At 45.6% G+C, this 26,569-nt stretch overlaps 1 long non-coding RNA gene and 5 other non-coding genes across 6 annotated transcripts; 1 reads left to right on the top strand and 5 right to left on the bottom strand.

Moving 5' to 3' along the window:
- Positions 1-12,387: 12,387 nt before the first annotated feature.
- On the bottom strand, positions 12,388-16,847 carry LOC122130641. The gene is made up of 2 exons (XR_006151932.1): positions 16,236-16,847; positions 12,388-12,584 (listed from the first exon to the last, which is right to left on the bottom strand). It is a non-coding gene; the product is annotated as an uncharacterized LOC122130641 (long non-coding RNA).
- LOC122130644 lies at positions 16,202-16,311 on the bottom strand. The gene has a single exon (XR_006151935.1). It is a non-coding gene; the product is annotated as a U6 spliceosomal RNA (small nuclear RNA).
- A 7,457-nt stretch (positions 16,848-24,304) lies between the features above and the next one.
- On the top strand, positions 24,305-24,412 carry LOC122130646. Its single transcript, XR_006151937.1, has one exon. It is a non-coding gene; the product is annotated as a U6 spliceosomal RNA (small nuclear RNA).
- On the bottom strand, positions 24,331-24,438 carry LOC122130645. Its single transcript, XR_006151936.1, has one exon. It is a non-coding gene; the product is annotated as a U6 spliceosomal RNA (small nuclear RNA).
- Positions 24,439-25,931: 1,493 nt separating this feature from the next.
- LOC122130643 lies at positions 25,932-26,045 on the bottom strand. The gene has a single exon (XR_006151934.1). It is a non-coding gene; the product is annotated as a U5 spliceosomal RNA (small nuclear RNA).
- A 262-nt stretch (positions 26,046-26,307) lies between these two features.
- LOC122130642 lies at positions 26,308-26,465 on the bottom strand. The gene has a single exon (XR_006151933.1). It is a non-coding gene; the product is annotated as a U1 spliceosomal RNA (small nuclear RNA).
- Between the last annotated feature and the right edge of the window lie 104 nt (positions 26,466-26,569).

Below are 26,569 nucleotides of genomic sequence, written 5' to 3'. Positions count from 1 at the left end.
TTCTATTTAGTTATTCCTAACCCTAATCCTATATGAATCCCCGCCCCTGACAAAGCCCTGTCGGCCAGGGTGGTTGCTGTAGGCAAGTAAGCCCTGTTCATCCCCTGCAAATGAATGGGCAAATGCTCTGCCAGACGCAAAGCATGTTTTATGTTTACCTTTAGGACACCTAGACAGACTCCTTCCAAAACTGCCAAATGCATTTTAAGCTCATCATTTTTTACACAAGCAATGCCCTGGAGGTTAGAAGGGGTGGAGCCTACATTCCCAGGGACTTGGGAGTGGCTGGTCTTGCCTGACATGGGTGGGACATTTGACAAAGTGAAGGAAAGACTCTTGGCTGGAAGCAGCCTCTTCCTCTTTAGTATATTGGTGAGTATCCCCACCATATCATTCCACTCAAAAGGCCTGAAACAACTGCCAAATGCATTTTAAGCTCATCATTTTTTACACAAGCAATGCCCTGGAGGTTAGAAGGGGTGGAGCCTACATTCCCTGGGACCTGGGAGTGGCTGGTCTTGCCTGACATGGGTGGGAAATTTGACAAAGTGAAGGAAAGACTCTTGGCTGGAAGCAGCCTCTTCCTCTTTAGTATAGTGGTGAGTATCCCCACCATATCATTCCACTCAAAAAGGCCTGAAACAATATAGACTCAACACAGTCTAGGTCTGTATATCCATAACTCCGGAACCCAAGCACCTACACATTTGAAACTTTCAGCAGTTGCGAAGGGGCTCTGGCCGCGCCGGCACACCAAATTACACGCCGCTGGGACCTTCCGGGCGGAAGTTATTCAAGAAAAAACACTTCCGGATGTCAGTTACTACAACTTCCTGTGGTCGTACAAAGGCCAACTTGGTACCGTTGGATGCGGAATGGCCGATTATACCCACACAGGATTTGGTTTCAAGTGTCTAGGACCTTTCTATTTAGTTATTCCTAACCCTAATCCTATATGAATCCCCGCCCTGACAAAGCCCTGTCGGCCAGGGTGGTTGCTGTAGGCAAGTAAGCCCTGTTCATCCCCTGCAAATGAATGGGCAAATGCTCTGCCAGACGCAAAGCATGTTTTATGTTTACCTTTAGGACACCTAGACAGACTCCTTCCAAAACTGCCAAATGCATTTTAAGCTCATCATTTTTTACACAAGCAATGCCCTGGAGGTTAGAAGGGGTGGAGCCTACATTCCCAGGGACTTGGGAGTGGCTGGTCTTGGCCTGACATGGGTGGGACATTTGACAAAGTGAAGGAAAGACTCTTGGCTGGAAGCAGCCTCTTCCTCTTTAGTATATTGGTGAGTATCCCCACCATATCATTCCACTCAAAAGGCCTGAAACAACTGCCAAATGCATTTTAAGCTCATCATTTTTTACACAAGCAATGCCCTGGAGGTTAGAAGGGGTGGAGCCTACATTCCCTGGGACCTGGGAGTGGCTGGTCTTGCCTGACATGGGTGGGAAATTTGACAAAGTGAAGGAAAGACTCTTGGCTGGAAGCAGCCTCTTCCTCTTTAGTATAGTGGTGAGTATCCCCACCATATCATTCCACTCAAAAAGGCCTGAAACAATATAGACTCAACACAGTCTAGGTCTGTATATCCATAACTCCGGAACCCAAGCACCTACACATTTGAAACTTTCAGCAGTTGCGAAGGGGCTCTGGCCGCGCCGGCACACCAAATTACACGCCGCTGGGACCTTCCGGGCGGAAGTTATTCAAGAAAAAACACTTCCGGATGTCAGTTACTACAACTTCCTGTGGTCGTACAAAGGCCAACTTGGTACCGTTGGATGCGGAATGGCCGATTATACCCACACAGGATTTGGTTTCAAGTGTCTAGGACCTTTCTATTTAGTTATTCCTAACCCTAATCCTATATGAATCCCCGCCCCTGACAAAGCCCTGTCGGCCAGGGTGGTTGCTGTAGGCAAGCAAGCCCTGTTCATCCCCTGCAAATGAATGGGCAAATGCTCTGCCAGACGCAAAGCATGTTTTATGTGCACCTTTAGGACACCTAGACAGACTCCTTCCAAAACTGCCAAATGCATTTTAAGCTCATCATTTTTTACACAAGCAATGCCCTGGAGGTTAGAAGGGGTGGAGCCTACATTCCCTGGGACCTGGGAGTGGCTGGTCTTGCCTGACATGGGTGGGAAATTTGACAAAGTGAAGGAAAGACTCTTGGCTGGAAGCAGCCTCTTCCTCTTTAGTATAGTGGTGAGTATCCCCACCATATCATTCCACTCAAAAAGGCCTGAAACAATATAGACTCAACACAGTCTAGGTCTGTATATCCATAACTCCGGAACCCAAGCACCTACACATTTGAAACTTTCAGCAGTTGCGAAGGGGCTCTGGCCGCGCCGGCACACCAAATTACACGCCGCTGGGACCTTCCGGGCGGAAGTTATTCAAGAAAAAAACACTTCCGGATGTCAGTTACTACAACTTCCTGTGGTCGTACAAAGGCCAACTTGGTACCGTTGGATGCGGAATGGCCGATTATACCCACACAGGATTTGGTTTCAAGTGTCTAGGACCTTTCTATTTAGTTATTCCTAACCCTAATCCTATATGAATCCCCGCCCCTGACAAAGCCCTGTCGGCCAGGGTGGTTGCTGTAGGCAAGCAAGCCCTGTTCATCCCCTGCAAATGAATGGGCAAATGCTCTGCCAGACGCAAAGCATGTTTTATGTGCACCTTTAGGACACCTAGACAGACTCCTTCCAAAACTGCCAAATGCATTTTAAGCTCATCATTTTTTACACAAGCAATGCCCTGGAGGTTAGAAGGGGTGGAGCCTACATTCCCTGGGACCTGGGAGTGGCTGGTCTTGCCTGACATGGGTGGGAAATTTGACAAAGTGAAGGAAAGACTCTTGGCTGGAAGCAGCCTCTTCCTCTTTAGTATAGTGGTGAGTATCCCCACCATATCATTCCACTCAAAAAGGCCTGAAACAATATAGACTCAACACAGTCTAGGTCTGTATATCCATAACTCCGGAACCCAAGCACCTACACATTTGAAACTTTCAGCAGTTGCGAAGGGGCTCTGGCCGCGCCGGCACACCAAATTACACGCCGCTGGGACCTTCCGGGCGGAAGTTATTCAAGAAAAAACACTTCCGGATGTCAGTTACTACAACTTCCTGTGGTCGTACAAAGGCCAACTTGGTACCGTTGGATGCGGAATGGCCGATTATACCCACACAGGATTTGGTTTCAAGTGTCTAGGACCTTTCTATTTAGTTATTCCTAACCCTAATCCTATATGAATCCCCGCCCCTGACAAAGCCCTGTCGGCCAGGGTGGTTGCTGTAGGCAAGCAAGCCCTGTTCATCCCCTGCAAATGAATGGGCAAATGCTCTGCCAGACGCAAAGCATGTTTTATGTTTACCTTTAGGACACCTAGACAGACTCCTTCCAAAACTGCCAAATGCATTTTAAGCTCATCATTTTTTACACAAGCAATGCCCTGGAGGTTAGAAGGGGTGGAGCCTACATTCCCAGGGACTTGGGAGTGGCTGGTCTTGCCTGACATGGGTGGGACATTTGACAAAGTGAAGGAAAGACTCTTGGCTGGAAGCAGCCTCTTCCTCTTTAGTATATTGGTGAGTATCCCCACCATATCATTCCACTCAAAAGGCCTGAAACAAACTGCCAAATGCATTTTAAGCTCATCATTTTTTACACAAGCAATGCCCTGGAGGTTAGAAGGGGGTGGAGCCTACATTCCCTGGGACCTGGGAGTGGCTGGTCTTGCCTGACATGGGTGGGAAATTTGACAAAGTGAAGGAAAGACTCTTGGCTGGAAGCAGCCTCTTCCTCTTTAGTATAGTGGTGAGTATCCCCACCATATCATTCCACTCAAAAAGGCCTGAAACAATATAGACTCAACACAGTCTAGGTCTGTATATCCATAACTCCGGAACCCAAGCACCTACACATTTGAAACTTTCAGCAGTTGCGAAGGGGCTCTGGCCGCGCCGGCACACCAAATTACACGCCGCTGGGACCTTCCGGGCGGAAGTTATTCAAGAAAAAACACTTCCGGATGTCAGTTACTACAACTTCCTGTGGTCGTACAAAGGCCAACTTGGTACCGTTGGATGCGGAATGGCCGATTATACCCACACAGGATTTGGTTTCAAGTGTCTAGGACCTTTCTATTTAGTTATTCCTAACCCTAATCCTATATGAATCCCCGCCCCTGACAAAGCCCTGTCGGCCAGGGTGGTTGCTGTAGGCAAGCAAGCCCTGTTCATCCCCTGCAAATGAATGGGCAAATGCTCTGCCAGACGCAAAGCATGTTTTATGTGCACCTTTAGGACACCTAGACAGACTCCTTCCAAAACTGCCAAATGCATTTTAAGCTCATCATTTTTTACACAAGCAATGCCCTGGAGGTTAGAAGGGGTGGAGCCTACATTCCCTGGGACCTGGGAGTGGCTGGTCTTGCCTGACATGGGTGGGAAATTTGACAAAGTGAAGGAAAGACTCTTGGCTGGAAGCAGCCTCTTCCTCTTTAGTATAGTGGTGAGTATCCCCACCATATCATTCCACTCAAAAAGGCCTGAAACAATATAGACTCAACACAGTCTAGGTCTGTATATCCATAACTCCGGAACCCAAGCACCTACACATTTGAAACTTTCAGCAGTTGCGAAGGGGCTCTGGCCGCGCCGGCACACCAAATTACACGCCGCTGGGACCTTCCGGGCGGAAGTTATTCAAGAAAAAACACTTCCGGATGTCAGTTACTACAACTTCCTGTGGTCGTACAAAGGCCAACTTGGTACCGTTGGATGCGGAATGGCCGATTATACCCACACAGGATTTGGTTTCAAGTGTCTAGGACCTTTCTATTTAGTTATTCCTAACCCTAATCCTATATGAATCCCCGCCCCTGACAAAGCCCTGTCGGCCAGGGTGGTTGCTGTAGGCAAGCAAGCCCTGTTCATCCCCTGCAAATGAATGGGCAAATGCTCTGCCAGACGCAAAGCATGTTTTATGTGCACCTTTAGGACACCTAGACAGACTCCTTCCAAAACTGCCAAATGCATTTTAAGCTCATCATTTTTTACACAAGCAATGCCCTGGAGGTTAGAAGGGGTGGAGCCTACATTCCCTGGGACCTGGGAGTGGCTGGTCTTGCCTGACATGGGTGGGAAATTTGACAAAGTGAAGGAAAGACTCTTGGCTGGAAGCAGCCTCTTCCTCTTTAGTATAGTGGTGAGTATCCCCACCATATCATTCCACTCAAAAAGGCCTGAAACAATATAGACTCAACACAGTCTAGGTCTGTATATCCATAACTCCGGAACCCAAGCACCTACACATTTGAAACTTTCAGCAGTTGCGAAGGGGCTCTGGCCGCGCCGGCACACCAAATTACACGCCGCTGGGACCTTCCGGGCGGAAGTTATCAAGAAAAAACACTTCCGGATGTCAGTTACTACAACTTCCTTTGGAGTCGTACAAAGGCCAACTTGGTACCGTGGATGGCGGAATGGCCGATTATACCCACCACAGGATTTTGGTTTCCAAGGTCTAGGGACCTTTCTATTTAGTATCCTAACCCTACATCCTATATGAATCCCCGCCCCTGACAAAGCCCTGTCGGCCAGGGTGGTTGCTGTAGGCAAGCAAGCCCTGTTCATCCCCTGCAAATGAATGGGCAAATGCTCTGCCAGACGCAAAGCATGTTTTATGTGCACCTTTAGGACACCTAGACAGACTCCTTCCAAAACTGCCAAATGCATTTTAAGCTCATCATTTTTTACACAAGCAATGCCCTGGAGGTTAGAAGGGGTGGAGCCTACATTCCCAGGGACTTGGGAGTGGCTGGTCTTGCCTGACATGGGTGGGACATTTGACAAAGTGAAGGAAAGACTCTTGGCTGGAAGCAGCCTCTTCCTCTTTAGTATATTGGTGAGTATCCCCACCATATCATTCCACTCAAAAGGCCTGAAACAACTGCCAAATGCATTTTAAGCTCATCATTTTTTACACAAGCAATGCCCTGGAGGTTAGAAGGGGTGGAGCCTACATTCCCTGGGACCTGGGAGTGGCTGGTCTTGCCTGACATGGGTGGGAAATTTGACAAAGTGAAGGAAAGACTCTTGGCTGGAAGCAGCGTCTTCCTATTTAGTATAGTGGTGAGTATCCCCACCATATCATTCCACTCAAAAAGGCCTGAAACAATATAGACTCAACACAGTCTAGGTCTGTATATCCATAACTCCGGAACCCAAGCACCTACACATTTGAAACTTTCAGCAGTTGCGAAGGGGTTCTGGCCGCGCCGGCACACCAAATTACACGCCGCTGGGACCTTCCGGGCGGAAGTTATTCAAGAAAAAACACTTCCAGATGTCAGTTACTACAACTTCCTGTGGTCGTACAAAGGCCAACTTGGTACCGTTGGATGCGGAATGGCCGATTATACCCACACAGGATTTGGTTTCAAGTGTCTAGGACCTTTCTATTTAGTTATTCCTAACCCTAATCCTATATGAATCCCCGCCCCTGACAAAGCCCTGTCGGCCAGGGTGGTTGCTGTAGGCAAGCAAGCCCTGTTCATCCCCTGCAAATGAATGGGCAAATGCTCTGCCAGACGCAAAGCATGTTTTATGTGCACCTTTAGGACACCTAGACAGACTCCTTCCAAAACTGCCAAATGCATTTTAAGCTCATCATTTTTTACACAAGCAATGCCCTGGAGGTTAGAAGGGGTGGAGCCTACATTCCCTGGGACCTGGGAGTGGCTGGTCTTGCCTGACATGGGTGGGAAATTTGACAAAGTGAAGGAAAGACTCTTGGCTGGAAGCAGCCTCTTCCTCTTTAGTATAGTGGTGAGTATCCCCACCATATCATTCCACTCAAAAAGGCCTGAAACAATATGGACTCAACACAGTCTAGGTCTGTATATCCATAACTCCGGAACCCAAGCACCTACACATTTGAAACTTTCAGCAGTTGCGAAGGGGCTCTGGCCGCGCCGGCACACCAAATTACACGCCGCTGGGACCTTCCGGGCGGAAGTTATTCAAGAAAAAAACACTTCCAGATGTCAGTTACTACAACTTCCTGTGGTCGTACAAAGGCCAACTTGGTACCGTTGGATGCGGAATGGCCGATTATACCCACACAGGATTTGGTTTCAAGTGTCTAGGACCTTTCTATTTAGTTATTCCTAACCCTAATCCTATATGAATCCCCGCCCCTGACAAAGCCCTGTCGGCCAGGGTGGTTGCTGTAGGCAAGCAAGCCCTGTTCATCCCCTGCAAATGAATGGGCAAATGCTCTGCCAGACGCAAAGCATGTTTTATGTGCACCTTTAGGACACCTAGACAGACTCCTTCCAAAACTGCCAAATGCATTTTAAGCTCATCATTTTTTACACAAGCAATGCCCTGGAGGTTAGAAGGGGTGGAGCCTACATTCCCTGGGACCTGGGAGTGGCTGGTCTTGCCTGACACGGGTGGGAAATTTGACAAAGTGAAGGAAAGACTCTTGGCTGGAAGCAGCCTCTTCCTCTTTAGTATAGTGGTGAGTATCCCCACCATATCATTCCACTCAAAAAGGCCTGAAACAACTGCCAAATGCATTTTAAGCTCATCATTTTTTACACAAGCAATGCCCTGGAGGTTAGAAGGGGTGGAGCCTACATTCCCTGGGACCTGGGAGTGGCTGGTCTTGCCTGACATGGGTGGGAAATTTGACAAAGTGAAGGAAAGACTCTTGGCTGGAAGCAGCGTCTTCCTATTTAGTATAGTGGTGAGTAACCCCACCATATCATTCCACTCAAAAAGGCCTGAAACAATATAGACTCAACACAGTCTAGGTCTGTATATCCATAACTCCGGAACCCAAGCACCTACACATTTGAAACTTTCAGCAGTTGCGAAGGGGCTCTGGCCGCGCCGGCACACCAAATTACACGCCGCTGGGACCTTCCGGGCGGAAGTTATTCAAGAAAAAACACTTCCAGATGTCAGTTACTACAACTTCCTGTGGTCGTACAAAGGCCAACTTGGTACCGTTGGATGCGGAATGGCCGATTATACCCACACAGGATTTGGTTTCAAGTGTCTAGGACCTTTCTATTTAGTTATTCCTAACCCTAATCCTATATGAATCCCCGCCCCTGACAAAGCCCTGTCGGCCAGGGTGGTTGCTGTAGGCAAGCAAGCCCTGTTCATCCCCTGCAAATGAATGGGCAAATGCTCTGCCAGACGCAAAGCATGTTTTATGTGCACCTTTAGGACACCTAGACAGACTCCTTCCAAAACTGCCAAATGCATTTTAAGCTCATCATTTTTTACACAAGCAATGCCCTGGAGGTTAGAAGGGGTGGAGCCTACATTCCCAGGGACTTGGGAGTGGCTGGTCTTGCCTGACATGGGTGGGACATTTGACAAAGTGAAGGAAAGACTCTTGGCTGGAAGCAGCCTCTTCCTCTTTAGTATATTGGTGAGTATCCCCACCATATCATTCCACTCAAAAAGGCCTGAAACAACTGCCAAATGCATTTTAAGCTCATCATTTTTTACACAAGCAATGCCCTGGAGGTTAGAAGGGGTGGAGCCTACATTCCCTGGGACCTGGGAGTGGCTGGTCTTGCCTGACATGGGTGGGAAATTTGACAAAGTGAAGGAAAGACTCTTGGCTGGAAGCAGCGTCTTCCTATTTAGTATAGTGGTGAGTAACCCCACCATATCATTCCACTCAAAAAGGCCTGAAACAATATAGACTCAACACAGTCTAGGTCTGTATATCCATAACTCCGGAACCCAAGCACCTACACATTTGAAACTTTCAGCAGTTGCGAAGGGGTTCTGGCCGCGCCGGCACACCAAATTACACGCCGCTGGGACCTTCCGGGCGGAAGTTATTCAAGAAAAAACACTTCCAGATGTCAGTTACTACAACTTCCTGTGGTCGTACAAAGGCCAACTTGGTACCGTTGGATGCGGAATGGCCGATTATACCCACACAGGATTTGGTTTCAAGTGTCTAGGACCTTTCTATTTAGTTATTCCTAACCCTAATCCTATATGAATCCCCGCCCCTGACAAAGCCCTGTCGGCCAGGGTGGTTGCTGTAGGCAAGCAAGCCCTGTTCATCCCCTGCAAATGAATGGGCAAATGCTCTGCCAGACGCAAAGCATGTTTTATGTGCACCTTTAGGACACCTAGACAGACTCCTTCCAAAACTGCCAAATGCATTTTAAGCTCATCATTTTTTACACAAGCAATGCCCTGGAGGTTAGAAGGGGTGGAGCCTACATTCCCTGGGACCTGGGAGTGGCTGGTCTTGCCTGACATGGGTGGGAAATTTGACAAAGTGAAGGAAAGACTCTTGGCTGGAAGCAGCCTCTTCCTCTTTAGTATAGTGGTGAGTATCCCCACCATATCATTCCACTCAAAAAGGCCTGAAACAATATGGACTCAACACAGTCTAGGTCTGTATATCCATAACTCCGGAACCCAAGCACCTACACATTTGAAACTTTCAGCAGTTGCGAAGGGGCTCTGGCCGCGCCGGCACACCAAATTACACGCCGCTGGGACCTTCCGGGCGGAAGTTATTCAAGAAAAAACACTTCCAGATGTCAGTTACTACAACTTCCTGTGGTCGTACAAAGGCCAACTTGGTACCGTTGGATGCGGAATGGCCGATTATACCCACACAGGATTTGGTTTCAAGTGTCTAGGACCTTTCTATTTAGTTATTCCTAACCCTAATCCTATATGAATCCCCGCCCCTGACAAAGCCCTGTCGGCCAGGGTGGTTGCTGTAGGCAAGCAAGCCCTGTTCATCCCCTGCAAATGAATGGGCAAATGCTCTGCCAGACGCAAAGCATGTTTTATGTGCACCTTTAGGACACCTAGACAGACTCCTTCCAAAACTGCCAAATGCATTTTAAGCTCATCATTTTTTACACAAGCAATGCCCTGGAGGTTAGAAGGGGTGGAGCCTACATTCCCTGGGACCTGGGAGTGGCTGGTCTTGCCTGACACGGGTGGGAAATTTGACAAAGTGAAGGAAAGACTCTTGGCTGGAAGCAGCCTCTTCCTCTTTAGTATAGTGGTGAGTATCCCCACCATATCATTCCACTCAAAAAGGCCTGAAACAACTGCCAAATGCATTTTAAGCTCATCATTTTTTACACAAGCAATGCCCTGGAGGTTAGGAAGGGGTGGAGCCTACATTCCCTGGGACCTGGGAGTGGCTGGTCTTGCCTGACATGGGTGGGAAATTTGACAAAGTGAAGGAAAGACTCTTGGCTGGAAGCAGCGTCTTCCTATTTAGTATAGTGGTGAGTAACCCCACCATATCATTCCACTCAAAAAGGCCTGAAACAATATAGACTCAACACAGTCTAGGTCTGTATATCCATAACTCCGGAACCCAAGCACCTACACATTTGAAACTTTCAGCAGTTGCGAAGGGGCTCTGGCCGCGCCGGCACACCAAATTACACGCCGCTGGGACCTTCCGGGCGGAAGTTATTCAAGAAAAAACACTTCCAGATGTCAGTTACTACAACTTCCTGTGGTCGTACAAAGGCCAACTTGGTACCGTTGGATGCGGAATGGCCGATTATACCCACACAGGATTTGGTTTCAAGTGTCTAGGACCTTTCTATTTAGTTATTCCTAACCCTAATCCTATATGAATCCCCGCCCCTGACAAAGCCCTGTCGGCCAGGGTGGTTGCTGTAGGCAAGCAAGCCCTGTTCATCCCCTGCAAATGAATGGGCAAATGCTCTGCCAGACGCAAAGCATGTTTTATGTGCACCTTTAGGACACCTAGACAGACTCCTTCCAAAACTGCCAAATGCATTTTAAGCTCATCATTTTTTACACAAGCAATGCCCTGGAGGTTAGAAGGGGTGGAGCCTACATTCCCTGGGACCTGGGAGTGGCTGGTCTTGCCTGACACGGGTGGGAAATTTGACAAAGTGAAGGAAAGACTCTTGGCTGGAAGCAGCCTCTTCCTCTTTAGTATAGTGGTGAGTATCCCCACCATATCATTCCACTCAAAAAGGCCTGAAACAATATAGACTCAACACAGTCTAGGTCTGTATATCCATAACTCCGGAACCCAAGCACCTACACATTTGAAACTTTCAGCAGTTGCGAAGGGGCTCTGGCCGCGCCGGCACACCAAATTACACGCCGCTGGGACCTTCCGGGCGGAAGTTATTCAAGAAAAAACACTTCCGGATGTCAGTTACTACAACTTCCTTTGGTCGTACAAAGGCCAACTTGGTACCGTTGGATGCGGAATGGCCGATTATACCCACACAGGATTTGGTTTCAAGTGTCTAGGACCTTTCTATTTAGAGTTATTCCTAACCCTAATCCTAAAGCTAATCCTAGGTTTTAACATTGCTTTAATGGGAGACAGATACAGGAGTGATGGTGGCTTATTGACTTTGCCACGAGGTCTCGAGCAAGCCCAAGTTCGGAAGCCTCTCTCGTCTTTTTGGTTTCCCTAGCCTAAGTATCACATTTGGGAATAAACCCTTCCCAACCCTTCTCTCAAAATGTGGAACGCTTCACGAATTTGCGTGTCATCCTTGCGCCTACTGCTGAAGGATCTACTCTACATCTACGTGGTACATTGTTGTACATTGCAACTTCCGCCTGTTGAAGCCAAAACCACAATTCACAAGGCTTCATTGGTCTGTCCTACTCAGCAAGTCTGCTGTGATTGGCTGCCTTGCCTGCCGGTTAGCTGCCTGGAGCCTAGAGCCCTCCCCCACTTCCTTGTTTCATAGACAGGTCAGATAAACGCAAATAATCGGAAAAAGAAAATAATATCAAAGTATTTGTGACGCTAGCTTGCTGTCATTCATGTCAGTTAACAAGCTCAGGTAAGGCAAGGTTTAATTTGAGCTCTCGATCGCCGTGAAATGTGTTAACAATATAATGAACCTGTCTAGCTAGCCTGCTGTCATTCATCTAGGTTAACCAGGTAGGGCAATGTTTAATTTACAGTTTCGATCGCCGCGAAATGTGTTAACAATATAATGAACCTGTCTAGCTAGCTTGCTGTCATTCATTTCCGTTAACAAGCTCAGGTAAGGCAAGGTTTAATTTAAGCTCTCGATCGCCGTGAAATGTGTTAACAATATAATGAACCTGTCTAGCTAGCTTGCTGTCATTCATGTCAGTTAACAAGCTCAGGTAAGGCAAGGTTTAATTTAAGCTCTCGATCGTGGTGAAATGCGTTTAGAATACAAACAGAGTGTTTGTCTAGTTTAGTCTGCCATCATTCACGTAATTTGACAAATGTTTCTTTTGTTTTAACTATTCTGTCTTTATAAGTAATTGTTTGTTGTAAATGTAATTGTATTGTGTTATTAAAAGTTTGTTTATAAGTACTTGATTGTGTAATTTCATTATTCTATATATGTCTTTGTAAGTAGTTGTGAAGAATATTTAAGTAGCCATGTGCCTCTGGAGCAGAAACAACACACGTCTGTTTTCGTCGCACATTCGTCGCACAAAAGCCTGTCGTCCCGTTTTTCGTAAATTAACATGGCGCTGGCCACCGTGAAGAACCATTACCTCCTTTTGCGCTTCCTGTTTCACGTTCATCTCTATACCTCTGTCTCATCTTGTCTCATCTGTCTCATCTGTGAACTTCCTGTCCAGCGGAACATTCATCTCTGCTGTGATTGGCTATGCCTCTGTCTCATCTGTGAACTTCCTGTCCCATTCACAGCGATCAACTTCCGCAATTAGAGAGTTTTCTGACAGTTGGAAAAGGTAAGCTAAAATTGTTTCGATGGCGTTAAAACATTGTTTTCAAAGTATTTGTCTAGCTAGCTCGCTGTCATTCATGTAAGTTAACAATCTCAGGTAAGGCCAGGTTTAATTTAAACTTTAGATTGCGGTAAAATGCGTTTAATGCCCGCTAGCATTCACGTAATTTGTCAAATCAGTTTGACTACGCAGTTTCATATGACTAACCATATTCATCTTAATAATATTAATTGGAAAAGGTAAGCTAAAATGATTTGTTTGTTACATTCTGTGTTAGAACAATAAAGTGTAATCTATGCTAAATGTATTGTGTAGGTGTATTGTATTAGCAAACTGTGTAACTATATTAGCAAACTCTAAATCAAGGTTACAATTTGTCATTTGGGTTTAATTCATAGTTTCGAAGGCGTTAAAAATGAGTTTCAAAGTATTTGTCTAGCTAGCTTACTGTCATTCATGTAAGTTAACAATCTCAGGTAAGGCCAGGTGTAATTTAAACTGTAGATCGCGGTAAAATGCGTTTAGAATATAACCAAAGTTCTTGACTAACTTAGCCTGCTAACATTCATGTTATTTGTCAGGCAGCTATGTCAAGGTTGAATTTAAACTTTGATTGCAGTTTAATCTGCGTAAAATTGTGCTTAAAGTACTTGTGTATCTAGCTTGCTTTCATTCATGTAAATTAGTAAATAATATGCATGAACAAAAGAGTGTGTGTACTGCACATAGCTATCATCTACAGGGAATGCATATAGTTGATGTGTATATAATGTGTGTTTTTTTTTACCAATGTATTTACCGAGTGTCATCTCTAACTTAAGAAGGGAGGGGAGCCCCAGAATTGGCATGAGATGCTGGCCGAGAGCGAGGTGCAGTTCGGGCAGTACAGGGGGAAGACGTTCCGGTGGCTGCTGGAGAACGACGTGGGATACGCGTGCAGCATCATCGCGTCCCACGGGAGAGAGAGAGGGAGAGCGGGGACCCCAGCCAGACGCCCCTCATGGTGCAGAAGGATTCCCTCACCTCCTACGCCATGCCGTTTGTCTTTCGGCTCACCGCACAGGCGGTGAATTGGGAGGCCTTCCTGTGTTCTTTAATGTCTTTGCCTTCCTCCCGGGCACTACGCTCCTTCTCCTGCTGGACCTTCCACCTCCAGGCGGTGGTGGGAAATACCAAAACTTCACTGGCACCGTCAGCTTAATCTGGCCCTGCTGGTTGTTATGGAAAAAGGCCTCACTCACCCACTCCTGCATCTCAACAGGGAGGCTTTTCCTCCAGCTCCTGGGGATTAGCAAATTCTGCAAAATATAAAGTTTGTTACTAGACATGACTACCAGACTACCAGACTCACAAACAGTTTTTACCCCCAGGCTTTTAGGCTTCTGAATCAGCAACACTGAACAGTCGCCATCACCTTGTACTTCACACCCATACAAATACACTTGCTACATATATATATATATATATAAGCACATATTTTTTATCTTATTTACTTTAATATTCCCCACCCTGGAAACTGCCCTTCTTGTATTTCAAACTGTTGTTACTTGTTATATGTTATAGTGTTATATGTTATTTCGTCGCCCGTGCCAGCGCATCATCCTCCTCCTCCTCAGCCTCAGCCACCCCGTCCACCAGCGTCACCCCATCCACCAGCGCTGGTGCCACGAGCGCCCCCTCCACAGCCACCACTGCTCCATCCGCCAGCTCCTCCGCCCCTGCTGGAGCAGTTCCACGCTCCACCGCCTGGAGGTGGAAGGTCCAGCAGGAGAAAGAGCGTCGTGCCCGGGAGGAAGGCAGAGACTTGAAAGACTATAATAAGGCCTCCCACTTCACCTGCAGGCTCTGTGGCCAACCAAAGACTAGAGAAAAAGGCCACAGTAAATAGTTATAGTGTGTGTGTGTGTGTGTGTGTGTGTGTGTGTGTGTATATATATATATGTAAATATCTTTTAATAAATACTTTTTCTTTTTTAAAAACAAATTGACTTGTGTTTCTTTCATTAATATTAAAGTTAGGTAAAAAAAAGCCCCGTGTCTGCCAGCTGTGTGGCCAGCCACAGCAGAAGGACTATGACCACAGCCAGTTTGGTATAACTGGCGCTGTGGCTGGCTGAAAGGAGGAAGAAATGAAGACAAGAGACATTTTTTATGTATACTTTTATTTTTAATTTTCATTTATTTTATTACATTCGTTTGTTTTAATGAATAAAAGGTTGTTGGGTTCCCAAAAAGTATGACTTCCTTGTTCTTTCTTTCCCGATTCACAGCGTGTTTGTCTAGCCGGGTGTCTGCCTTTGTTTTGAATTTTAAAGTAGCCATGTGCCTGTGTGCCGGAAACAACAACAGAACTTCCGCTATTGGTCTCATCTCTGTCTCATCTACAGGTGTAATGTTCCATCTTAACCACAAACGTTCAGGAAACATAGATAGACGCGTTCTGCAGAGCTGATTTTTCACATACTTTTCCAATTGGGTCTCCCCTTCGAAAGCAACAAAATGTTTCTGGGTTTTCGAGATTCAAAACCGCCACATCAGCGCAGGCTTTGAAACCGAGAAGAACGTGCACCATCCTTTGCGCCTACTGCTGAAGGATCTACTCTACATCTACGTGGTACATTGTTGTACATTGCAACTTCCGCCTGTTGAAGCCAAAACCACAATTCACAAGGCTTCATTGGTCTGTCCTACTCAGCAAGTCTGCTGTGATTGGCTGCCTTGCCTGCCGGTTAGCTGCCTGGAGCCTAGAGCCCTTCCCCACTTCCTTGTTTCATAGACAGGTCAGATAAACGCAAATAATCGGAAAAAGAAAATAATATCAAAGTATTTGTGACGCTAGCTTGCTGTCATTCATGTCAGTTAACAAGCTCAGGTAAGACAAGGTTTAATTTGAGCTCTCGATCGCCGTGAAATGTGTTAACAATATAATGAACTTGTCTAGCTAGCTTGCTGTCATTCATCTAGGTTAACCAGGTAGGGCAATGTTTAATTTACAGTTTCGATCGCCGCGAAATGTGTTAACAATATAATGAACCTGTCTAGCTAGCTTGCTGTCATTCATGTCAGTTAACAAGCTCAGGTAAGGCAAGGTTTAATTTAAGCTCTCGATCGTGGTGAAATGCGTTTAGAATACAAACAGAGTGTTTGTCTGGTTTAGTCTGCCATCATTCACGTAATTTGACAAATATTTCTTTTGTTTTAACTATTCTGTCTTTATAAGTAATTGTTTGTTGTAAATGTAATTGTATTGTGTTATTAAAAGTTTGTTTATAAGTACTTGATTGTGTAATTTCATTATTCTATATATGTCTTTGTAAGTAGTTGTGAAGAATATTTAAGTAGCCATGTGCCTCTGGAGCGGAAACAACACACGTCTGTTTTCGTTGCACAAAAAGCCTGTCGTCCCGTTTTTCGTAAATTAACATGGCGCTGGCCACCGTGAAGAACCATTACCTCCTTTTGCGCAGGGGCCATGCTAATCTTCTCTGTATCGATCCAATTTTAGTAGGTGTGCTGCCGTAGCAAGCACAAAGAGTACCTCCCTCCCCAAGGTATATGAATCCCCGGCCCTGACAAAGCCCTGTCGGCCAGGGTGTGAGCTGTAGGCAAGCAAGCCCTGTTCATCCCCTGCAAATGTCCCATGAATGGGCAAATGCTCTGCCAGACGCAAAGCACGTTTTATGTGCACCTTTAGGACACCTAGACAGACTGCTTCCAAAACTGCCAAATGCATTTTAAGCTCATCATTTTTGACACAAGCAAAGCCCTGGAGGTTAGAAGGGGCGGAGCCTACATTCCCTGGGACTTGGGAGTGGGTGGTGTTGCCTGACATGGGTGGGACATTTGACAAAGTGGAGGAAAGACTCTTGGCTGGTAGCAGCCTCTTCCTCTTTAGTACAGTGGTGAGTATCCCCACCTGTCACGCGGGAGACCGGGGTTCGATTCCCACCATATCACAGAAAAGGAGAACGTCGTCCACCCTGGGCCGCCAACCCATAACTCCGGAACCCAAGCACTTACACATTTGAAACTGACAAATGACAAGCCCCTGGGACCATCCGGGCGGAAGTTATTCAAGAAAAACCACTTCCGGGTGTCAGTTACTACAACTTCCTGTGGTCGTACAAAGGCCAACTTGGTACCATTGGATGCGGAATGGCCGATAATACCCACACATAATTTGGTTTCAAGTGTCTAGGACCTTCCTATTTAGAGTTATTCCTAACCCTAATCCTAAAGATTAATACTAGGTTTTAACATTCATGTAATGGGAGACAGATACAGGAGTGATGGTGGCTATGTATGACTTTGCCACAAGGTCTCGAGCAAGCCCGAGTTCGGAAGCCTCTCTCGTCTTTTTGGTTTCCCTAGCCCTAATATCAAACTTGGGAATAAACCCTTCCTAGCCCTTCTCTCAAAATGTGGAACGCTTCACGAATTTGCGTGTCATCCTTGCGCCTACTGCTGAAGGATCTACTCTACATCTACGTGGTACATTGTTGTACATTGCAACTTCCGCCTGTTGAAGCCAAAACCACAATTCACAAGGCTTCATTGGTCTGTCCTACTCAGCAAGTCTGCTGTGATTGGCTGCCTTGCCTGCCGGTTAGCTGCCTGGAGCCTAGAGCCCTCCCCCACTTCCTTGTTTCATAGACAGGTCAGATAAACGCAAATAATCGGAAAAAGAAAATAATATCAAAGTATTTGTGACGCTAGCTTGCTGTCATTCATGTCAGTTAACAAGCTCAGGTAAGGCAAGGTTTAATTTGAGCTCTCGATCGCCGTGAAATGTGTTAACAATATAATGAACCTGTCTAGCTAGCCTGCTGTCATTCATCTAGGTTAACCAGGTAGGGCAATGTTTAATTTACAGTTTCGATCGCCGCGAAATGTGTTAACAATATAATGAACCTGTCTAGCTAGCTTGCTGTCATTCATTTCCGTTAACAAGCTCAGGTAAGGCAAGGTTTAATTTAAGCTCTCGATCGCCGTGAAATGTGTTAACAATATAATGAACCTGTCTAGCTAGCTTGCTGTCATTCATGTCAGTTAACAAGCTCAGGTAAGGCAAGGTTTAATTTAAGCTCTCGATCGTGGTGAAATGCGTTTAGAATACAAACAGAGTGTTTGTCTAGTTTAGTCTGCCATCATTCACGTAATTTGACAAATGTTTCTTTTGTTTTAACTATTCTGTCTTTATAAGTAATTGTTTGTTGTAAATGTAATTGTATTGTGTTATTAAAAGTTTGTTTATAAGTACTTGATTGTGTAATTTCATTATTCTATATATGTCTTTGTAAGTAGTTGTGAAGAATATTTAAGTAGCCATGTGCCTCTGGAGCGGAAACAACACACGTCTGTTTTCGTTGCACATTCGTCGCACAAAAAGCCTGTCGTCCCGTTTTTCGTAAATTAACATGGCGCTGGCCACCGTGAAGAACCATTACCTCCTTTTGCGCCTACTGCTGAAGGATCTACTCTACATCTACGTGGTACATTGTTGTACATTGCAACTTCCGCCTGTTGAAGCCAAAACCACAATTCACAAGGCTTCATTGGTCTGTCCTACTCAGCAAGTCTGCTGTGATTGGCTGCCTTGCCTGCCGGTTAGCTGCCTGGAGCCTAGAGCCCTCCCCCACTTCCTTGTTTCATAGACAGGTCAGATAAACGCAAATAATCGGAAAAAGAAAATAATATCAAAGTATTTGTGACGCTAGCTTGCTGTCATTCATGTCAGTTAACAAGCTCAGGTAAGGCAAGGTTTAATTTGAGCTCTCGATCGCCGTGAAATGTGTTAACAATATAATGAACTTGTCTAGCTAGCTTGCTGTCATTCATCTAGGTTAACCAGGTAGGGCAATGTTTAATTTACAGTTTCGATCGCCGCGAAATGTGTTAACAATATAATGAACCTGTCTAGCTAGCTTGCTGTCATTCATTTCCGTTAACAAGCTCAGGTAAGGCAAGGTTTAATTTAAGCTCTCGATCGCCGTGAAATGTGTTAACAATATAATGAACCTGTCTAGCTAGCTTGCTGTCATTCATGTCAGTTAACAAGCTCAGGTAAGGCAAGGTTTAATTTAAGCTCTCGATCGTGGTGAAATGCGTTTAGAATACAAACAGAGTGTTTGTCTAGTTTAGTCTGCCATCATTCACGTAATTTGACAAATGTTTCTTTTGTTTTAACTATTCTGTCTTTATAAGTAATTGTTTGTTGTAAATGTAATTGTATTGTGTTATTAAAAGTTTGTTTATAAGTACTTGATTGTGTAATTTCATTATTCTATATATGTCTTTGTAAGTAGTTGTGAAGAATATTTAAGTAGCCATGTGCCTCTGGAGCGGAAACAACACACGTCTGTTTTCGTTGCACATTCGTCGCACAAAAAGCCTGTCGTCCCGTTTTTCGTAAATTAACATGGCGCTGGCCACCGTGAAGAACCATTACCTCCTTTTGCGCTTCCTGTTTCACGTTCATCTCTATACCTCTGTCTCATCTTGTCTCATCTGTCTCATCTGTGAACTTCCTGTCCAGCGGAACATTCATCTCTGCTGTGATTGGCTATGCCTCTGTCTCATCTGTGAACTTCCTGTCCCATTCACAGCGATCAACTTCCGCAATTAGAGAGTTTTCTGACAGTTGGAAAAGGTAAGCTAAAATTGTTTCGATGGCGTTAAAACATTGTTTTCAAAGTATTTGTCTAGCTAGCTCGCTGTCATTCATGTAAGTTAACAATCTCAGGTAAGGCCAGGTTTAATTTAAACTTTAGATTGCGGTAAAATGCGTTTAATGCCCGCTAGCATTCACGTAATTTGTCAAATCAGTTTGACTACGCAGTTTCATATGACTAACCATATTCATCTTAATAATATTAATTGGAAAAGGTAAGCTAAAATGATTTGTTTGTTACATTCTGTGTTAGAACAATAAAGTGTAATCTATGCTAAATGTATTGTGTAGGTGTATTGTATTAGCAAACTGTGTAACTATATTAGCAAACTCTAAATCAAGGTTACAATTTGTCATTTGGGTTTAATTCATAGTTTCGAAGGCGTTAAAAATGAGTTTCAAAGTATTTGTCTAGCTAGCTTACTGTCATTCATGTAAGTTAACAATCTCAGGTAAGGCCAGGTGTAATTTAAACTGTAGATCGCGGTAAAATGCGTTTAGAATATAACCAAAGTTCTTGACTAACTTAGCCTGCTAACATTCATGTTATTTGTCAGGCAGCTATGTCAAGGTTGAATTTAAACTTTGATTGCAGTTTAATCTGCGTAAAATTGTGCTTAAAGTACTTGTGTATCTAGCTTGCTTTCATTCATGTAAATTAGTAAATAATATGCATGAACAAAAGAGTGTGTGTACTGCACATAGCTATCATCTACAGGGAATGCATATAGTTGATGTGTATATAATGTGTGTTTTTTTTTACCAATGTATTTACAGAGTGTCATCTCTAACTTAAGAAGGGAGGGGAGCCCCAGAATTGGCATGAGATGCTGGCCGAGAGCGAGGTGCAGTTCGGGCAGTACAGGGGGAAGACGTTCCGGTGGCTGCTGGAGAACGACGTGGGATACGCGTGCAGCATCATCGCGTCCCACGGGAGAGAGAGAGGGAGAGCGGGGACCCCAGCCAGACGCCCCTCATGGTGCAGAAGGATTCCCTCACCTCCTACGCCATGCCGTTTGTCTTTCGGCTCACCGCACAGGCGGTGAATTGGGAGGCCTTCCTGTGTTCTTTAATGTCTTTGCCTTCCTCCCGGGCACTACGCTCCTTCTCCTGCTGGACCTTCCACCTCCAGGCGGTGGTGGGAAATACCAAAACTTCACTGGCACCGTCAGCTTAATCTGGCCCTGCTGGTTGTTATGGAAAAAGGCCTCACTCACCCACTCCTGCATCTCAACAGGGAGGCTTTTCCTCCAGCTCCTGGGGATTAGCAAATTCTGCAAAATATAAAGTTTGTTACTAGACATGACTACCAGACTACCAGACTCACAAACAGTTTTTACCCCCAGGCTTTTAGGCTTCTGAATCAGCAACACTGAACAGTCGCCATCACCTTGTACTTCACACCCATACAAATACACTTGCTACATATATATATATATATATAAGCACATATTTTTTATCTTATTTACTTTAATATTCCCCACCCTGGAAACTGCCCTTCTTGTATTTCAAACTGTTGTTACTTGTTATATGTTATAGTGTTATATGTTATTTCGTCGCCCGTGCCAGCGCATCATCCTCCTCCTCCTCAGCCTCAGCCACCCCGTCCACCAGCGTCACCCCATCCACCAGCGCTGGTGCCACGAGCGCCCCCTCCACAGCCACCACTGCTCCATCCGCCAGCTCCTCCGCCCCTGCTGGAGCAGTTCCACGCTCCACCGCCTGGAGGTGGAAGGTCCAGCAGGAGAAAGAGCGTCGTGCCCGGGAGGAAGGCAGAGACTTGAAAGACTATAATAAGGCCTCCCACTTCACCTGCAGGCTCTGTGGCCAACCAAAGACTAGAGAAAAAGGCCACAGTAAATAGTTATAGTGTGTGTGTGTGTGTGTGTGTGTGTGTGTGTGTATATATATATATGTAAATATCTTTTAATAAATACTTTTTCTTTTTTAAAAACAAATTGACTTGTGTTTCTTTCATTAATATTAAAGTTAGGTAAAAAAAAAGCCCCGTGTCTGCCAGCTGTGTGGCCAGCCACAGCAGAAGGACTATGACCACAGCCAGTTTGGTATAACTGGCGCTGTGGCTGGCTGAAAGGAGGAAGAAATGAAGACAAGAGACATTTTTATGTATACTTTTATTTTTAATTTTCATTTATTTTATTACATTCGTTTGTTTTAATGAATAAAAGGTTGTTGGGTTCCCAAAAAGTATGACTTCCTTGTTCTTTCTTTCCCGATTCACAGCGTGTTTGTCTAGCCGGGTGTCTGCCTTTGTTTTGAATTTTAAAGTAGCCATGTGCCTGTGTGCCGGAAACAACAACAGAACTTCCGCTATTGGTCTCATCTCTGTCTCATCTACAGGTGTAATGTTCCATCTTAACCACAAACGTTCAGGAAACATAGATAGACGCGTTCTGCAGAGCTGATTTTTCACATACTTTTCCAATTGGGTCTCCCCTTCGAAAGCAACAAAATGTTTCTGGGTTTTCGAGATTCAAAACCGCCACATCAGCGCAGGCTTTGAAACCGAGAAGAACGTGCACCATCCTTTGCGCCTACTGCTGAAGGATCTACTCTACATCTACGTGGTACATTGTTGTACATTGCAACTTCCGCCTGTTGAAGCCAAAACCACAATTCACAAGGCTTCATTGGTCTGTCCTACTCAGCAAGTCTGCTGTGATTGGCTGCCTTGCCTGCCGGTTAGCTGCCTGGAGCCTAGAGCCCTCCCCCACTTCCTTGTTTCATAGACAGGTCAGATAAACGCAAATAATCGGAAAAAGAAAATAATATCAAAGTATTTGTGACGCTAGCTTGCTGTCATTCATGTCAGTTAACAAGCTCAGGTAAGACAAGGTTTAATTTGAGCTCTCGATCGCCGTGAAATGTGTTAACAATATAATGAACTTGTCTAGCTAGCTTGCTGTCATTCATCTAGGTTAACCAGGTAGGGCAATGTTTAATATTTAAGAATATTTAAGTAGCCATGTGCCTCTGGAGCGGAAACAACACACGTCTGTTTTCGTTGCACAAAAAGCCTGTCGTCCCGTTTTTCGTAAATTAACATGGCGCTGGCCACCGTGAAGAACCATTACCTCCCAGCGCCATGTTAATTTACGAAAAACGGGACGACAGGCTTTTTGTGCGACGAATGTGCGACGAAAACAGACGTGTGTTGTTTCCGCTCCAGAGGCACATGGCTACTTAAATATTCTTCACAACTACTTACAAAGACATATATAGAATAATGAAATTACACAATCAAGTACTTATAAACAAACTTTTAATAACACAATACAATTACAAACAAAAGAAACATTTGTCAAATTACGTGAATGATGGCAGACTAAACTAGACAAACACTCTGTTTGTATTCTAAACGCATTTCACCACGATCGAGAGCTTAAATTAAACCTTGCCTTACCTGAGCTTGTTAACTGACATGAATGACAGCAAGCTAGCTAGACAGGTTCATTATATTGTTAACACATTTCGCGGCGATCGAAACTGTAAATTAAACATTGCCCTACCTGGTTAACCTAGATGAATGACAGCAAGCTAGCTAGACAGGTTCATTATATTGTTAACACATTTCACGGCGATCGAGAGCTCAAATTAAACCTTGCCTTACCTGAGCTTGTTAACTGACATGAATGACAGCAAGCTAGCGTCACAAATACTTTGATATTATTTTCTTTTTCCGATTATTTGCGTTTATCTGACCTGTCTATGAAACAAGGAAGTGGGGGAGGGCTCTAGGCTCCAGGCAGCTAACCGGCAGGCAAGGCAGCCAATCACAGCAGACTTGCTGAGTAGGACAGACCAATGAAGCCTTGTGAATTGTGGTTTTGGCTTCAACAGGCGGAAGTTGCAATGTACAACAATGTACCACGTAGATGTAGAGTAGATCCTTCAGCAGTAGGCGCAAGGATGACACGCAAATTCGTGAAGCGTTCCACATTTTGAGAGAAGGGCTAGGAAGGGTTTATTCCCAAGTTTGATATTAGGGCTAGGGAAACCAAAAAGACGAGAGAGGCTTCCGAACTCGGGCTTGCTCGAGACCTTGTGGCAAAGTCATACATAGCCACCATCACTCCTGTATCTGTCTCCCATTACATGAATGTTAAAACCTAGTATTAATCTTTAGGATTAGGGTTAGGAATAACTCTAAATAGGAAGGTCCTAGACACTTGAAACCAAATTATGTGTGGGTATTATCGGCCATTCCGCATCCAATGGTACCAAGTTGGCCTTTGTACGACCACAGGAAGTTGTAGTAACTGACACCCGGAAGTGGTTTTTCTTGAATAACTTCCGCCCGGATGGTCCCAGGGGCTTGTCATTTGTCAGTTTCAAATGTGTAAGTGCTTGGGTTCCGGAGTTATGGGTTGGCGGCCCAGGGTGGACGACGTTCTCCTTTTCTGTGATATGGTGGGAATCGAACCCCGGTCTCCCGCGTGACAGGTGGGGATACTCACCACCTGTACTAAAGAGGAAGAGGCTGCTACCAGCCAAGAGTCTTTCCTCCACTTTGTCAAATGTCCCACCCATGTCAGGCAACACCACCCACTCCCAAGTCCCAGGGAATGTAGGCTCCGCCCCTTCTAACCTCCAGGGCTTTGCTTGTGTCAAAAATGATGAGCTTAAAATGCATTTGGCAGTTTTGGAAGCAGTCTGTCTAGGTGTCCTAAAGGTGCACATAAAACGTGCTTTGCGTCTGGCAGAGCATTTGCCCATTCATGGGACATTTGCAGGGGATGAACAGGGCTTGCTTGCCTACAGCTCACACCCTGGCCGACAGGGCTTTGTCAGGGCCGGGGATTAATATACCTTGGGGAGGGAGGTACTCTTTGTGCTTGCTACGGCAGCACACCTACTAAAATTGGATCGATACAGAGAAGATTAGCATGGCCCCTGGGAGGAGGGGCCATGCTAATCTTCTCTGTATCGTTCCAATTTTAGTAGGTGTGCTGCCGTAGCAAGCACAAACAGTACCTCCCTCCCCAAGGTATATGAATCCCCGCCCCTGACAAAGCCCTGTCGGCCAGGGTGGTTGCTGTAGGCAAGCAAGCCCTGTTCATCCCCTGCAAATGAATGGGCAAATGCTCTGCCAGACGCAAAGCATGTTTTATGTGCACCTTTAGGACACCTAGACAGACTCCTTCCAAAACTGCCAAATGCATTTTAAGCTCATCATTTTTTACACAAGCAATGCCCTGGAGGTTAGAAGGGGTGGAGCCTACATTCCCTGGGACCTGGGAGTGGCTGGTCTTGCCTGACATGGGTGGGAAATTTGACAAAGTGAAGGAAAGACTCTTGGCTGGAAGCAGCCTCTTCCTCTTTAGTATAGTGGTGAGTATCCCCACCATATCATTCCACTCAAAAAGGCCTGAAACAATATAGACTCAACACAGTCTAGGTCTGTATATCCATAACTCCGGAACCCAAGCACCTACACATTTGAAACTTTCAGCAGTTGCGAAAGGGCTCTGGCCGCGCCGGCACACCAAATTACACGCCGCTGGGAACTTCCGGGCGGAAGTTATTCAAGAAAAAACACTTCCGGATGTCAGTTACTACAACTTCCTGTGGTCGTACAAAGGCCAACTTGGTACCGTTGGATGCGGAATGGCCGATTATACCCACACAGGATTTGGTTTCAAGTGTCTAGGACCTTTCTATTTAGTTATTCCTAACCCTAATCCTATATGAATCCCCGCCCCTGACAAAGCCCTGTCGGCCAGGGTGGTTGCTGTAGGCAAGCAAGCCCTGTTCATCCCCTGCAAATGAATGGGCAAATGCTCTGCCAGACGCAAAGCATGTTTTATGTGCACCTTTAGGACACCTAGACAGACTCCTTCCAAAACTGCCAAATGCATTTTAAGCTCATCATTTTTTACACAAGCAATGCCCTGGAGGTTAGAAGGGGTGGAGCCTACATTCCCAGGGACTTGGGAGTGGCTGGTCTTGCCTGACATGGGTGGGACATTTGACAAAGTGAAGGAAAGACTCTTGGCTGGAAGCAGCCTCTTCCTCTTTAGTATAGTGGTGAGTATCCCCACCATATCATTCCACTCAAAAAGGACTGAAACAACTGCCAAATGCATTTTAAGCTCATCATCGATAATACCCACACAGGATTTGGTTTCAAGTGTCTAGGACCTTCCTATATAGAGTTATTCCTAGCACAGGGACGGTGAGGGCACCTCCAACTTTCAGGCAGGCTGCCAATGCACCCCAAGCACCTCAAAGCCTTTGCCAGGGCCATGCAGGGATATGAAGGATACAGTCAGCTGGAGTGCACTTGAATATATTTGAACAGCCTCCCCACATTTCAAATAGTCCTTGCTGGAGCTCATCGCCATGCCTTGGGGAACCACCACCACGCACGGCGGAACAAGCCAGAGGGACAGAGAGGACCTAACCAGAGGAACAGAGAGGAGAACAGGGAACAAACTTGACTTTAGACAGACAGGTGATGCTCTGCCGAAGCAGAGCTTCCAAAAATACCGTAAACTCGGGGGTGTTCCCCTCCACGGAAATCTTTAGTAAAAGGCGAAAGATTTGTACGAGTTGAAGAGAAACCCGAGCGTGCCTTCCACATGGCCTCTGGCCGGGCGCGGCCCTCACGGTGTGTCTGTCTGTCTGTCGCAGGCACTTAAACTGCGTAGGCGTGGCTTCTGGACACTGAACTAACAAGCAAACACACACAAAATCAGTTTAAAAAAAAAAAAAAACTTTCAGGCAGGCTGCCAATGCACCTCAAAGCCTTTGCCAGGGCCATGCAGGGATATGAAGGATACAGTCAGCTCGAGTCAAAGCCGGCACTTTAGTCTGTCATTAAACCATCACGTCAGGGGAGAGCGCGAACGCAGTTCCCCACTACCAGAAATTGTGCAGTCGAGATTCCTACATTTGAGGAATTCGCAGAGGTTCTGTCTACAGTAGGGCAATGTCAACAGTTATTCTAGACAGTTACGCCTTCTGATTAGTCTAGCGTCTACACTTTGTTTCCAATCAGAGCGCGTATCTGTCTACAGTTGCAACTGTAGACAAGTTACGCCTTCTGATTAGTCTAGCGTCTACACTTTGTTTCCAATCAGAGCGCGTATCTGTC

The sequence above is a fragment of the Clupea harengus genome, unplaced genomic scaffold (assembly GCF_900700415.2).
Source record: "Clupea harengus unplaced genomic scaffold, Ch_v2.0.2, whole genome shotgun sequence".
Classification (NCBI taxonomy): domain Eukaryota; kingdom Metazoa; phylum Chordata; class Actinopteri; order Clupeiformes; family Clupeidae; genus Clupea; species Clupea harengus.
The sequence above is the reverse complement of the archived record's forward strand: the minus strand, read 5'-3'. Positions and strand labels throughout refer to the sequence as shown.